This window comes from Nerophis ophidion, linkage group LG21, assembly GCF_033978795.1.
Source record: "Nerophis ophidion isolate RoL-2023_Sa linkage group LG21, RoL_Noph_v1.0, whole genome shotgun sequence".
Lineage (NCBI taxonomy): Eukaryota > Metazoa > Chordata > Actinopteri > Syngnathiformes > Syngnathidae > Nerophis > Nerophis ophidion.
Window position 1 is genome coordinate 46,331,523 of NC_084631.1, and position 15,497 is coordinate 46,347,019.

Here is a 15,497-nt window from a genome sequence, read left to right on the forward strand (position 1 = left end):
GTTTTTACAGTATTTTTTTCTAACTGAACAAAACAGTACCTTTTTTTTTTTACTGTAATAGTCCGTGGTGTGTTGGCATGTACAGTACTACACCGAAAAATCTACACTTATTGATTTGCGGTTAAAAAAAAAAAAGAACAAAAAGCTGGCAAATCAATCAATGTTTATTTACATAGCCTTAAATCACGGGTGTCTCAAAGGGCTGCACAAGCCACAACGACATCCTCGGCTCAGATCCCACACGCTCAGGTGCCAATATTTTACTGTAAAATAGATACATTTTTTAAATTTAAAGTAAAAAAGCAAATGTATATTTTACTGTAAAATTCTGACAATTGAGCAGTCTTTTTTTTTTTTTTTTTACCATAAAAACAGCAGTACTTTTTTTTTCATTTACAGTAACATACACTACATTTTGAGGTGAAGTTATTGTAATTTACCACATAATTTTTTGACATTTTAGATTTTTAAAAATGCTTAAAAAAATGGTGTAATAATAAAAACTGTTAGAAGCGGCCCTGTGGGGCCAAACATAACTGCATGTGGCCCTCTGTGAAATCCACTTTGACGCCTCTGAGTTTGAAGCGATGAATAAAATAAGACCAAAAAAATATTTTTAACATTTGTATGACTGAGACGCTCCTGGGTCCCTTGGACCCAACTTGAGGGTAGCTCTAAAAAAAAGAAGCAAATGAAAAATATGTAATATCCTGCTTTGATTTTTCAGTGTGCGGTCCTCAGTGGAAAAAGTTTGGACACCCCTGATCTAAGCAGTCCTCTTTCAAAAAAAACAACCGGAAGTGAGTTCCACTTTGAAGGGCTGGTTAGTCCCCAGAACACTCACACAAGGGTTCCGCCCCCCTGGGCCGCATGCGGGGCGTTGCCAGGCAACGAGAGGTTGCCCTCAGAAGGGGGCGTGGCACATGCCAAATTTGCTCTTTGTTTTTGTTGCTTGGCCTTTTATGACAAAGTCAGCGCACGAACCACGCAGATGGGCGACTTATTCAGCTTCTTGGTGTCGGTGAAGTCAAACTTGATATTCCCACCGTGACCCAGTAATTCAGGGAGAATGTGGCGATCATGCAGTAAAGCACTAGGTGGCGCCATATGCTAAGTATTTACACTAGGTGGCGCCATATGCTAAGTATTTACACTAGGTGGCGCCATATGCTAAGTATTTACACTAGGTGGCGCCATATGCTAAGTATTTACACTAGGTGGCGCCATATGCTAAGTATTTACACTAGGTGGTGCCATATGCCAAGTATTTACACTAGGTGGCGCCATATGCTAAGTATTTACACTAGGTGGCGCCATATGCTAAGTATTTACACTAGGTGGCGCCATATGCCAAGTATTTACACTAGGTGGCGCCATATGCTAAGTATTTACACTAGGTGGCGCCGTATGCCAAGTATTTACACTAGGTGGCGCCATATGCTAAGTATTTACACTAGGTGGCGCCATATGCTAAGTATTTACACTAGGTGGCGCCATATGCTAAGTATTTACACTAGGTGGCGCCATATGTTAAGTATTTACACTAGGTGGCGCCATATGCTAAGTATTTACACTAGGTGGCGCCATATGCTAAGTATTTAGTCGCCATTGACCTTGAAATCATTAAGTCATTGGAAAATAAACAAAAAGTGGTCCACTCGATACGCAAACCTGTGTGTAGTGAAGAATGTTATAATCACTTATTCATCTGCTGGTTTATACTTTACATTAGTTTTGGATGATACCACACATTTGAAAAATATGGATGTAATCACAGTAGTGTGGACTAGATACGCTCCTGTATGTGGTATCATTACAGTGGATGTCAGGTGTGGATCCAACCATTGCGTTTATTTACATTGTGACGTAATCATCACTTATTCTTCTCTTCATTAGTTTCTTCATCCAAGAGCCCCTGCAAATCCTCCCCAGAACAAAAAAAGATATATTTCTGTCATCCCCAAAAATCCAGAAACATCAAAGTAGCTGATACTGGGAGTGTCCCGATACAATACCGATTGTACCCTTTGTCGATACCAAAATCAGTCTGATACGATATCAGCAGGGTCCTCAGTCCCAAAGGGACATTCGGTCCCTAAATATATTTAAGAGATGTGTTCTAAAACCCCCTCAGTAATAGTCAGGTAACACAACAACATTTTATTTATTCATACGATTCTTTTAAAGTTCATTTTACCATTTTTTAAATTGAAATCGAGGGGTATGCTGGCAAATATAAGGCCCAATGGCTAAAACCAAAAATATGAAAACCAGTATTTTCATGGATAAGGAAGCCTAACAAGGTAATCAAGAGATGAGAAACTAATTGGATGATAGATAATTGATTTTAGTGTATTTTACAGCTGATTTAAAGTCCTACTGAAAGCCACTACTAGCGACCACGCAGTCTGATAGTTTATATATCAATGATGAAATATTAACATTGCAACACATGCCAATACGGCCGCTTTAGTTTACTAAATTGCAATTTTAAATTTCGCGCCGAAATATCCTGCTGTGACGTCACAGATTGTAGAGGACATTTTGTTCCAGCATCGTTTATTGTTTAGCTCGTCTGTTTTCATCGCAAAATTCCACAGTATTCTGGACATCTGTGTTGCTGAATCTTTCGTAATTTGTTCAATGGAGACATCAAAGAAGAAAGCTGTAGGTGGGAAGCGGTGTATAGCGGCCGCCTTTAGCGACATAAACACAGCCGGTGTTTCATTGTTTACATTCCCGAAAGATGACGGTGAAGCTTTACTATGGAACAGAGCGGTCAAGCGAACACGGTTGGATTGGACCACACACACAAAGTACAGTGTATTTTGCAGCGATCATTTAGAAAGATTGTGTTTCGAAGAGGGTCCCTTGCGAAGGGCAGAGATGGGCATCGCCACCACCTGCCGACTGGTGCTGAAGAAAGATGCGGGGCCGACCTTCAGGTTGTACAGGTACCATATAATCTCACTAAAACACTAGTAACACAATAAGCAGATGAGAGATTTTCCAGAATTATCCTAGTAAATTTGTCTAATAACATCTGAATCGCTCCTATTTTTTTCTAGTCCTTCTCTCTCACTTTCCTCATCCACGAATCTTTCATCCTCGCTCAAATTAATGGGGAAGTTGTCGCTTTCTTGGTCCGAATCGCCCTCGCTACTGGTGGCCATGATTGTAAACAATGTTCAGATGTGAGGAGCTCCACAACCCGTGACGTCACGCGCACATCGTCTGCTACTTCCGGTACAGGCAAGGCTTTTTTATTAGCCACCAAAAGTTGCCAACTTTATTGTCGACGTTCTCTACTAAATCCTTTCAGCCAAAATATGTCAATATGGTGAAATGATGAAGTATGACACATAGAATGGAGCTGCTATCCCCGTTTGAATAAGAACATCTCACTTCAGTCGGCCTTTAAGTCACGGGTTGAAACCGATTAGTTAACATAAGAGATGCTAACAGAAAGCTAACACAAGAAGAAGGTTAACATACTTTTTTTTTGTTTTTTTCCAAAGCTGTGTCTTTTCAGCTGTGGGTATTAATAACATAAAACCCCTCCAGGTGTGCAAGAACTCGAATGCGTAACGACTGTGATTAGTTGAACAGGTTATTGTAGGTGTTTTGTCCTCAAGTCGCCAGCCTGTGCAGAAATGTCAATCAAAGCGTGTGCGACGGAATGGACGACGTTAGCGTGCAAGGCTCTCGTGTGCAGCGTCCTCTCAGGCGTGGCTGCTGCCTTCGTCACGGGAAGACTTGGCGTCGGCGTGTCTCCTCCTGAAGGTAAGGCTGTAAAGAGCGAGTGATTGATGACTTGTGACACGACTTCTCTGGCAGGTGTTCAGCGTGCCAGCCAGCGAGGCTCTCTGGTAACATTCCTGCATCCGAGCGTCGTGCGGTGACACATCGGACTTGCTTCCAGGTGAGCATGTTGGCAGACTGCTGCTTTTGGTGGTTGGCAAGACTCCTGGTGTCTGTGTCCCAACAACACCCGCAGATAGCTGAGTGACTTGAGTACTGATCGTAGCCTTACTTGTGTGCAGCAAACATGCAGACCTGACTGTCCAAACTCCTCACACCAGAGACGTCCAACTCACGGCCCAGATCTGACATGCCACATCATTTAAAGTGGCCCACCCAGGCCAGGTAATACAAACCCCAAAGGCATTCAAGTTGTCACCTTGTGTAAATGCTAAATAAAAACAGAATACAACAAATCCTTTCCAACTTATATTCACTTGAATAGACTGCAAAGACAAGATATTTAACGTTCAAACTGGAATTTTTTTTTTTTTTTTGCAAATATTAGCTCATTCTGAATTTGACGCCTGCAACATGTTTCATAAAAGCTGGCACGTGTGGCAAAAAAGACTGATAAAGTTGAGGAATGCTCATCAAATGCTTATTTGGAACATGCCACAGGTGGACGGGCTAATTGGGAACAGGTGGGTGCCATGAATGGGTGTAAACGCAGCTTCCAGGAAATGCTAAGTAATTCACAAACAAGGATGGGGCGAGGGTCACCACTTTGTAAGCAAATTGTCGAACAGTTTTAGAACAACATTTCTCAACGAGCTATTGCAAGGAATTTAGGGATTTTACCATCTATGGTCCGTAAAATCATCAAAATGATCAGAGAATCTGGAGAAATCACTGCACATAAGTGACAATATTACCGACCTTGGATCCCTCAGGCGGTACTGCATCAAAAAGCAACATCAGTGTGTAAAGGATATTACCACATGGGCTCAGGAACACTTCATAAAACCACTGTCAGTAACTACCGTTCGTCACTACATCTGTAAGTGCAAGTTAAAACTCTTATGATGCAAATCAAAAGCCATTTATCGACAACACCCAAAAACGCCAATGACTTCCTTGGGCCCGAGATCATCTAAGATGGACTGATGCAAAGTGGAAAAGTGTTCTGTGGTCTGATGAGTCCACATTTCAAATTGTTTTTGGAAACTGTGGACAAAGAGGAGAAGAACCATCCGGATTGTTCTAAGCGCAAAGTGTAAAAGCCAGCATGTGTGATGGTATGGGGGTGTATTAGTGAACAAGACATGGGTAACTTACACATGTGTGATGGTATGGGGGTGTATTAGTGAACAAGACATGACTAACTTATACATGTGTGATGGTATGGGGGTGTATTAGTGAACAAGACATGGGTAACTTACACATGTGTGATGGTATGGGGGTGTATTAGTGAACAAGACATGACTAACTTACACATGTGTGATGGTATGGGGGTGTATTAGTGAACAAGACATGACTAACTTACACATGTGTGATGGTATGGGGGTGTATTAGTGAACAAGACATGACTAACTTACACATGTGTGATGGTATGGGGGTGTATTAGTGAACAAGACATGACTAACTTACACATGTGTGATGGTATGGGGGTGTATTAGTGAACAAGACATGGGTTAGTTACACATGTGTGATGGTATGGGGGTGTATTAGTGAACAAGACATGACTAACTTACACATGTGTGATGGTATGGGGGTGTATTAGTGAACAAGACATGGGTTAGTTACACATGTGTGATGGTATGGGGGTGTATTAGTGAACAAGACATGACTAACTTACACATGTGTGATGGTATGGGGGTGTATTAGTGAACAAGACATGGGTAACTTACACATGTGTGATGGTATGGGGGTGTATTAGTGAACAAGACATGGGTAACTTACACATGTGTGATGGTATGGGGGTGTATTAGTGAACAAGACATGACTAACTTACACATGTGTGATGGTATGGGGGTGTATTAGTGAACAAGACATGACTAACTTACACATGTGTGATGGTATGGGGGTGTATTAGTGAACAAGACATGGGTAACTTACACATGTGTGATGGTATGGGGGTGTATTAGTGAACAAGACATGACTAACTTACACATGTGTGATGGTATGGGGGTGTATTAGTGAACAAGACATGGGTTAGTTACACATGTGTGATGGTATGGGGGTGTATTAGTGAACAAGACATGACTAACTTACACATGTGTGATGGTATGGGGGTGTATTAGTGCCCAAGACATGGGTAACTTACACATGTGTGATGGTATGGGGGTGTATTAGTGAACAAGACATGACTAACTTACACATGTGTGATGGTATGGGGGTGTATTAGTGAACAAGACATGACTAACTTACACATGTGTGATGGTATGGGGGTGTATTAGTGAACAAGACATGACTAACTTACACATGTGTGATGGTATGGGGGTGTATTAGTGAACAAGACATGACTAACTTACACATGTGTGATGGTATGGGGGTGTATTAGTGAACAAGACATGGGTAACTTACACATGTGTGATGGTATGGGGGTGTATTAGTGAACAAGACATGACTAACTTACACATGTGTGATGGTATGGGGGTGTATTAGTGAACAAGACATGGGTAACTTACACATGTGTGATGGTATGGGGGTGTATTAGTGAACAAGACATGGGTTAGTTACACATGTGTGATGGTATGGGGGTGTATTAGTGAACAAGACATGGGTTAGTTACACATGTGTGATGGTATGGGGGTGTATTAGTGAACAAGACATGGGTAACTTACACATGTGTGATGGTATGGGGGTGTATTAGTGAACAAGACATGGGTTAGTTACACATGTGTGATGGTATGGGGGTGTATTAGTGAACAAGACATGGGTAACTTACACATGTGTGATGGTATGGGGGTGTATTAGTGAACAAGACATGGGTAACTTACACATGTGTGATGGTATGGGGGTGTATTAGTGAACAAGACATGGGTAACTTACACATGTGTGATGGTATGGGGGTGTATTAGTGAACAAGACATGACTAACTTACACATGTGTGATGGTATGGGGGTGTATTAGTGAACAAGACATGGGTAACTTACACATGTGTGATGGTATGGGGGTGTATTAGTGAACAAGACATGGGTAACTTACACATGTGTGATGGTATGGGGGTGTATTAGTGAACAAGACATGACTAACTTACACATGTGTGATGGTATGGGGGTGTATTAGTGAACAAGACATGGGTAACTTACACATGTGTGATGGTATGGGGGTGTATTAGTGAACAAGACATGGGTAACTTACACATGTGTGATGGTATGGGGGTGTATTAGTGAACAAGACATGGGTTAGTTACACATGTGTGATGGTATGGGGGTGTATTAGTGAACAAGACATGACTAACTTACACATGTGTGATGGTATGGGGGTGTATTAGTGCCCAAGACATGGGTAACTTACACATGTGTGATGGTATGGGGGTGTATTAGTGAACAAGACATGACTAACTTACACATGTGTGATGGTATGGGGGTGTATTAGTGAACAAGACATGACTAACTTACACATGTGTGATGGTATGGGGGTGTATTAGTGAACAAGACATGACTAACTTACACATGTGTGATGGTATGGGGGTGTATTAGTGAACAAGACATGACTAACTTACACATGTGTGATGGTATGGGGGTGTATTAGTGAACAAGACATGGGTAACTTACACATGTGTGATGGTATGGGGGTGTATTAGTGAACAAGACATGACTAACTTACACATGTGTGATGGTATGGGGGTGTATTAGTGAACAAGACATGACTAACTTACACATGTGTGATGGTATGGGGGTGTATTAGTGAACAAGACATGGGTAACTTACACATGTGTGATGGTATGGGGGTGTATTAGTGAACAAGACATGGGTTAGTTACACATGTGTGATGGTATGGGGGTGTATTAGTGAACAAGACATGACTAACTTACACATGTGTGATGGTATGGGGGTGTATTAGTGAACAAGACATGGGTAACTTACACATGTGTGATGGTATGGGGGTGTATTAGTGAACAAGACATGGGTTAGTTACACATGTGTGATGGTATGGGGGTGTATTAGTGAACAAGACATGGGTAGCTTACACATGTGTGATGGTATGGGGGTGTATTAGTGAACAAGACATGGGTAACTTACACATGTGTGATGGTATGGGGGTGTATTAGTGAACAAGACATGGGTAACTTACACATGTGTGATGGTATGGGGGTGTATTAGTGAACAAGACATGACTAACTTACACATGTGTGATGGTATGGGGGTGTATTAGTGAACAAGACATGGGTAACTTACACATGTGTGATGGTATGGGGGTGTATTAGTGAACAAGACATGGGTAACTTACACATGTGTGATGGTATGGGGGTGTATTAGTGAACAAGACATGACTAACTTACACATGTGTGATGGTATGGGGGTGTATTAGTGAACAAGACATGGGTAACTTACACATGTGTGATGGTATGGGGGTGTATTAGTGAACAAGACATGGGTAACTTACACATGTGTGATGGTATGGGGGTGTATTAGTGAACAAGACATGACTAACTTACACATGTGTGATGGTATGGGGGTGTATTAGTGAACAAGACATGACTAACTTACACATGTGTGATGGTATGGGGGTGTATTAGTGAACAAGACATGGGTAACTTACACATGTGTGATGGTATGGGGGTGTATTAGTGAACAAGACATGGGTAACTTACACATGTGTGATGGTATGGGGGTGTATTAGTGAACAAGACATGGGTAACTTACACATGTGTGATGGTATGGGGGTGTATTAGTGAACAAGACATGGGTAACTTACACATGTGTGATGGTATGGGGGTGTATTAGTGAACAAGACATGGGTTAGTTACACATGTGTGATGGTATGGGGGTGTATTAGTGAACAAGACATGACTAACTTACACATGTGTGATGGTATGGGGGTGTATTAGTGAACAAGACATGACTAACTTACACATGTGTGATGGTATGGGGGTGTATTAGTGAACAAGACATGGGTAACTTACACATGTGTGATGGTATGGGGGTGTATTAGTGAACAAGACATGGGTTAGTTACACATGTGTGATGGTATGGGGGTGTATTAGTGAACAAGACATGGGTTAGTTACACATGTGTGATGGTATGGGGGTGTATTAGTGAACAAGACATGGGTAACTTACACATGTGTGATGGTATGGGGGTGTATTAGTGAACAAGACATGGGTTAGTTACACATGTGTGATGGTATGGGGGTGTATTAGTGAACAAGACATGGGTAACTTACACATGTGTGATGGTATGGGGGTGTATTAGTGAACAAGACATGGGTAACTTACACATGTGTGATGGTATGGGGGTGTATTAGTGAACAAGACATGGGTAACTTACACATGTGTGATGGTATGGGGGTGTATTAGTGAACAAGACATGACTAACTTACACATGTGTGATGGTATGGGGGTGTATTAGTGAACAAGACATGGGTAACTTACACATGTGTGATGGTATGGGGGTGTATTAGTGAACAAGACATGGGTAACTTACACATGTGTGATGGTATGGGGGTGTATTAGTGAACAAGACATGACTAACTTACACATGTGTGATGGTATGGGGGTGTATTAGTGAACAAGACATGGGTAACTTACACATGTGTGATGGTATGGGGGTGTATTAGTGAACAAGACATGGGTAACTTACACATGTGTGATGGTATGGGGGTGTATTAGTGAACAAGACATGGGTAACTTACACATGTGTGATGGTATGGGGGTGTATTAGTGAACAAGACATGACTAACTTACACATGTGTGATGGTATGGGGGTGCATTAGTGCCCAAGGCATGGGTAACTTACACATGTGTGATGGTATGGGGGTGTATTAGTGAACAAGACATGGGTAACTTACACATGTGTGATGGTATGGGGGTGTATTAGTGCCCAAGACATGGGTAACTTACACATGTGTGATGGTATGGGGGTGTATTAGTGCCCAAGGCATGGGTAACTTACACATCTGTGAAGGCACCATTAATGCTGAAAGGTACATACAAGTTTTGGAGCAACATATGTTGGCGTCCAAGCAACGTTATCATGGACGCCCCTGCTTATTTCAGCAAGACAATGCCAGGCCACATGTTACAACAGCGTGGCTTCGTAGTAAAAGAGTGCTGGTACTAGACTGGCCTGCCATTTAAAATGTGTGTCTCATTATGAAGCCTAAAATACCACATCACCGGACTGTTGAACAACTTAAGCTGTACATCAAACAAGAATGGGGAAGAATTCCACTTCAAAAATGTGTCTCCTCAGTTCCCAAACCTGCACTGAGTGTTGTTCAAAGGAAAGGCCATGTAACACACTGGTAAAAATGCTTTTTTTTGCAATGTGTTGCTGCCATAAAATTCTAAGTTTATGATTATTTGCAAAAATGTGTGAAGATGAAATATGTTGTCTTTGTAGTCTATTCAACTGAATGTAAGTTGAGAAGGATTTGCAAATCATTGTATTCTCTTTTTATTTCCCATTTACATGTGACAACTTCATTGCTTTTGGGTTTTGTAATAAGCGTCAATAAAGTACTTAATCATTTCTTACTAAATGTAGTTGCACACTCTTGGCATTCTCCTCATGAGCTTCAAGCACACCTGTGAAGTGAGAACCATTCAGGTGACTACCTCTTCAAGCTCATGGAGAGAATACCAAGAGTGTGCAAAGCAGTAATCGGAGCAACGAGTGGCTATTTTGAAGAAACTAGAATATAAAACATGTTTTCAGTTATTTGACCTTCTTTTGTTAAGTACATAACTCCACTTGTGTTCATTCATAGTTTTGACGTGACTATCTACAATGTAAATAGTCATGGAAATAACGACAAGACATTGAATGAGAAGCTGTGTCCAAACTATTGTCCTGTACTGAATTTTATTTTATTTTGACAACAAAAAAGTTTGGAAAAGTGTGATGATATAATTTATTATTCGTTGTTAATTGGATGCTATAAATTTGAAAAGGTATGCAAAATCCATGCAGTTCATATATTTTTTTTCTGTCAAATTGGAAAAAAAAAACACACATTTAACAAGAAAATAAAAGGTACTTTCCATCCATCCATCAATTTTCTACCGCTTGTCCCTTTTTTGGGTCGCGGGACGGTTGCTGGAGCCTATCTCAGCTGCATTCGGACGGAAGGCGGAGTACACCCTGGACAAGTCGCCACCTCACCACAGCTATAAGGTACTTTGTTGATCCATTTATATTTCCAGGTCGTCACTTAAAATGATGTGACGGGCCGGATCTGGGTTTGATACCTTTTAGTAACGGACGCAATGAACTAAAGTGGCAAACTCTCCCAGGTCCTTCAGCATTCTTGATGACATCCTGGCCGCCACGCTGGGAAAAAGTGTGCAGCAAGAATAGAAATGTGAGTCCCTGACATTCACAGCAGGTGGGAGCGTGCACATTTGGCCTTTTTAAAGCCACTTAAATGACTTTTGGAAAATCCATCCATCCATCCATCCATCATCTTCCGCTTATCCGAGGTCGGGGCGCGGGGGCAGCAGCCTAAGCAGGGAAGCCCAGACTTCCCTATCCCCAGCCACTTCGTCTAGCTCTTCCCGGGGGATCCCGAGGCGTTCCCAGGCCAGCCGGGAGACATAGTCTTCCCAACGTGTCCTGGGTCTTCCCCGTGGCCTCCTACCAGCTGGACGTGCCCTAAACACATCCCTAGGGAGGCGTTCGGGTGGCATCCTGACCAGATGCCCGAACCACCTCATCTGGCTCCTCTCGATGTGGAGGAGCAGCGGCTTTACGTTGAGCTCCTCCCGGATGGCAGAGCTTCTCACCCTATCTCTAAGGGAGAGACCCGCCACACGGCGGAGGAAACTCATTTGGGCCGCTTGTACCCGTGATCTTATCCTTTCGGTCATGACCCAAAGCTCATGACCATAGGTGAGGATGGGAACGTAGATCGACCGGTAAATTGAGAGCTTTGCCTTCCGGCTCAGCTCCTTCTTCACCACAACGGATCGATACAACGTCCGCATTACTGAAGACGCCGCACCGATCCGCCTGTCGATCTCACGATCCACTCTTCCCTCACTCGTGAACAAGACTCCTAGGTACTTGAACTCCTCCACTTGGGGCAGGGTCTCCTCCCCAACCCGGAGATGGCACTCCACCCTTTTCCGGGCGAGAACCATGGACTCGGACTTGGAGGTGCTGATTCTCATTCCGGTCGCTTCACACTCGGCTGCGAACCGATCCAGTGAGAGCTGAAGATCCCGGCCAGATGAAGCCATCAGGACCACATCATCTGCAAAAAGCAGAGACCTAATCCCGTGGCCACCAAACCGGAACCCCTCAACGCCTTGACTGCGCCTAGAAATTGTATCAAATAAATATTTTCATTGTAAATTCACAGCAAATTTTGGCTAATAATTGCATGACTTTTACTGTAAATTATCCCTAATTTACTGTCACTGCAGGGGTGTGATTTATACGGTTTAAAAATTACATCTATAATTTTTCAAACGTATTTTGATAGTTAATTACGCTCTTAATTCAACAGCCCTGACTCTACTAAAGTGTGCAACGTCGTCTGCGGAGCACATCAGCAGACTTCGTTTTTCAGTAATGACTTGTGAATTGTATTTTGAATTAGTGAAGTGAATTATATTTATATAGCGCTTTTTCTCTAGTGACTCAAAGCACTTTACATAGTGAAACCCAATATCTAAGTTACATTCAAACCAGTGTGGGTGGCACTGGGAGCAGGTGGGTAAAGTGTCTTGCCCAAGGACACAACGGCAGTGACTAGGTTGGCAGAAGCGGGAATCGAACCTGCAACCCTCAAGTTGTTGGCACGGCCACTCTACCAACCGAGCTAAACCGCCCCCCTTGTGATATTGCAGAGGACTATTATTAGTCGGGGTGTGACTCTTTGGCCACTTAACGATTTGATTCCATGACGTGGATGGCGGAGGGCGTGTCAGTCCATTGCCAGTCAGGCATTAAGAAAATAGACCTAAAAATGAGCGATCATCAATCTTCACCAAGACGTTCAGGGCACCCGAGGGTCTTGTGGGGTGACCAGATCATTATTAAGAAAAAACGACCGACAGGAATGCGAGAAACTATTATTTCAACAGACCTTCGCGCCGTACCCGCCGTCAAAACTCTAAAGACCAACCGCACAGTTCCTGTCTTCACAATAAAAGCCCTGACTGCTCTAAAAGAAAATAAGTCTCTAAAAGCTAGTGTGCACAAGCTGGCAAGCTACGGAGATTGCTGCCAATGCATTTCTTGTAAAGTGTATGAAAACAATTTGAAATGTGGACTCGTCAGACCACAGAACACTTTTCCACTTTGCATCAGTCCATCTTGGATTAGGTCTGGCGAAGCCGGCGCCGTTTTTGGGTGTTGTTGATAAATGGCATACTAGAGTTTTAACCTGCACTTACAGATGTAGCGACAAACTGTATTTAGTGACAGTGGTTTTCTGAAGTGTTCCTGAGCCCATGTGGGGATATCCTTTACACGCTGATGTCGCTTTTTAATGCAGTACAGCCTGAGGGATCAAAGGTCTGTAATAAGTGCAGGGACTTCTCCAGAGTCTCTGAACCTTTTGATGATATTACGGAGCGTAGATGGTGAAGTCCCTAAATTCCTTGCAATAGCTGGTTGAGAAATGTTGTCCTTAAACTGGTGGACTATTTTCTCACACATTTGTTCACCATCACAGATGCTGGCTTTTCAACTTTGCTCCTACAACAGTCCGGATGGTTCTTCTATTCTTTGTTCCGGAGGACACGACGCCCACAGTTTCCAAAAACAATTTGAAATGTGGAATTGTCAGAGCACAAAACTCTTTCCCAATTTGCATCAGTCCATCTCAGAAGAGCTCGGGCCCAAGGAAGCCGGCGGCGTTTCTGGGTGTTGTTGATAAATGGCTTTGGCTTTGCATAGTAGAGTTTTAACTTGCACTTACAGATGTCGCGACCAACTGTATTTACTGACACTGGTTTTCTGAAGTGTTCCTGAGCCCATGTGGTGATATCCTTTACACACTGATGTTGTTGTTGTTTTTTTATGCAGTACTGCCTGGGGGATCGCAGGACACTGGCATTTAATGTCGGTTTTCAGCCTTGCTGCTTACGTGCAGTTATTTCTCCAGATTCTCTGAACATTTTGATGATATTACGGAGCGTAGATGGTGAAATCCCTAAATTCCTTGCAATAGCTGCTTGAGAAATGTTGTTCTTAAACAATTTGCTCAGGCATTTGTTGACAAAGTGGTGACCCTCGCCCCCTCCTTGTTTGGGACCGACTGAGTATTTCATGGAAGTTGTTTTTATAGCCAATCATGGCACCCACCTGTTCCCAATTAGCCTGCACACCTGTGGGATGTTCCAAATAAGTGCTTGATGAGCATTCCTCAACTTTCCCTGTCTTTTTTGCCACTCATGCCAGCTTTTTTGAAGCATGTTGCAGGCATCAAATTCCAAATGAGCTAATATTTGCAAAAAATAAATGTTCTCAGTGTGAAGGTTAAATATCTTGTCTTTGGTTTGGTGAGAATGAGAGGAGGAGTCTGTTTCATGTCAGGTGAGGTGAGAGGGAAGACTTGTTTTCAATGCGTCGGTTTTTTTTTAACCACACAGCCTCACCTTGGCAGTTTCCTTAGAGGTAATTATCTCGTCATAAACTCCAACAATTGAAATTGGCACCTGTGCCGTGTTGAATACAATCGCCAGGGAAATCCTGCATGAGTCCCGGTGTCATAAACAATAGAAGTTAAGTCTAAAAACATCATTTACAACATCATTTTATATATTGCCAAGTAGGAAGATTTGTGGCATTAAGGTTGTATTTATACCAATATTGTGGTACCGGTATCAAAATGTATTCCAAAACTTTTCTAAAATGGCATCATTGGCTTTATTTTAACAAAAAAAATCTTCGGGTACATGAAACATATGTTTATTATTGCAATTTAGTCCTTAAATAAAATTGTCAACATAATAGACAACTTGTCTTTTAGTAGTAAGTAAACAAACAAAGACTCCTATATATTCTGCTGACCGGCCTCAAAGCCAGCGACAGGTGAGTGGATTGCCCAGCTGGGACTGGTTATCTCATCACCTGTCGTCTTTATTTGCAGAAGCCGGGCTGAGACACATTGTTGGAGTTAGAGACAGAGAGAGAGAGAGAGAGATAGCACGAACAGAGAACTTGGCTTTTAGTAGTAAGTAAACAAACAATGACTCCTAATTAGTCTGCTGACGTATGCAGTAACACATTGTGTCAAATTTCTGCATAAAAGTGATAATATATCATGTTTTCTATCATATTTTCCCAGGTGTGGAGGGGGCCGTGGTCTGCAGGCTTGCCACGGAGCGCTGTGTGTAAGGACCGGCCTCGAAGGCAGCGACAGGTGAGTGGATTGCCCAGCTGGGACTGGTTATCTCATCACCTGTCGTCTTTATTAGCAGCAGCCGGTCTGAGACACATTGTTGGAGTTGGCGACAGAGAGAGAGAGAGAGAGATAGCACGAACAGAGAACTTGGCTTTTAGTAGTAAGTAAACAAACAAAGACTCCTAATTATTCTGCTGACCGGCCTCAAAACCAGCGACAGGTGAGTGGAT

General features: G+C 42.6%; 2 long non-coding RNA genes across 2 annotated transcripts; both read left to right on the forward strand.

Annotated features, from left to right (window-relative positions):
* The first annotated feature begins 1,526 nt into the window (after positions 1 to 1,526).
* Positions 1,527 to 4,153, forward strand: LOC133539518 (uncharacterized). Its single transcript, XR_009803421.1, has 3 exons — positions 1,527 to 3,783; positions 3,838 to 3,922; positions 4,044 to 4,153. It is a non-coding gene; the product is annotated as an uncharacterized LOC133539518 (long non-coding RNA).
* A 6,840-nt stretch (positions 4,154 to 10,993) lies between these two features.
* Positions 10,994 to 15,098, forward strand: LOC133539530 (uncharacterized). Its single transcript, XR_009803425.1, has 3 exons — positions 10,994 to 11,087; positions 11,207 to 11,274; positions 15,013 to 15,098. It is a non-coding gene; the product is annotated as an uncharacterized LOC133539530 (long non-coding RNA).
* Positions 15,099 to 15,497: the final 399 nt, after the last annotated feature.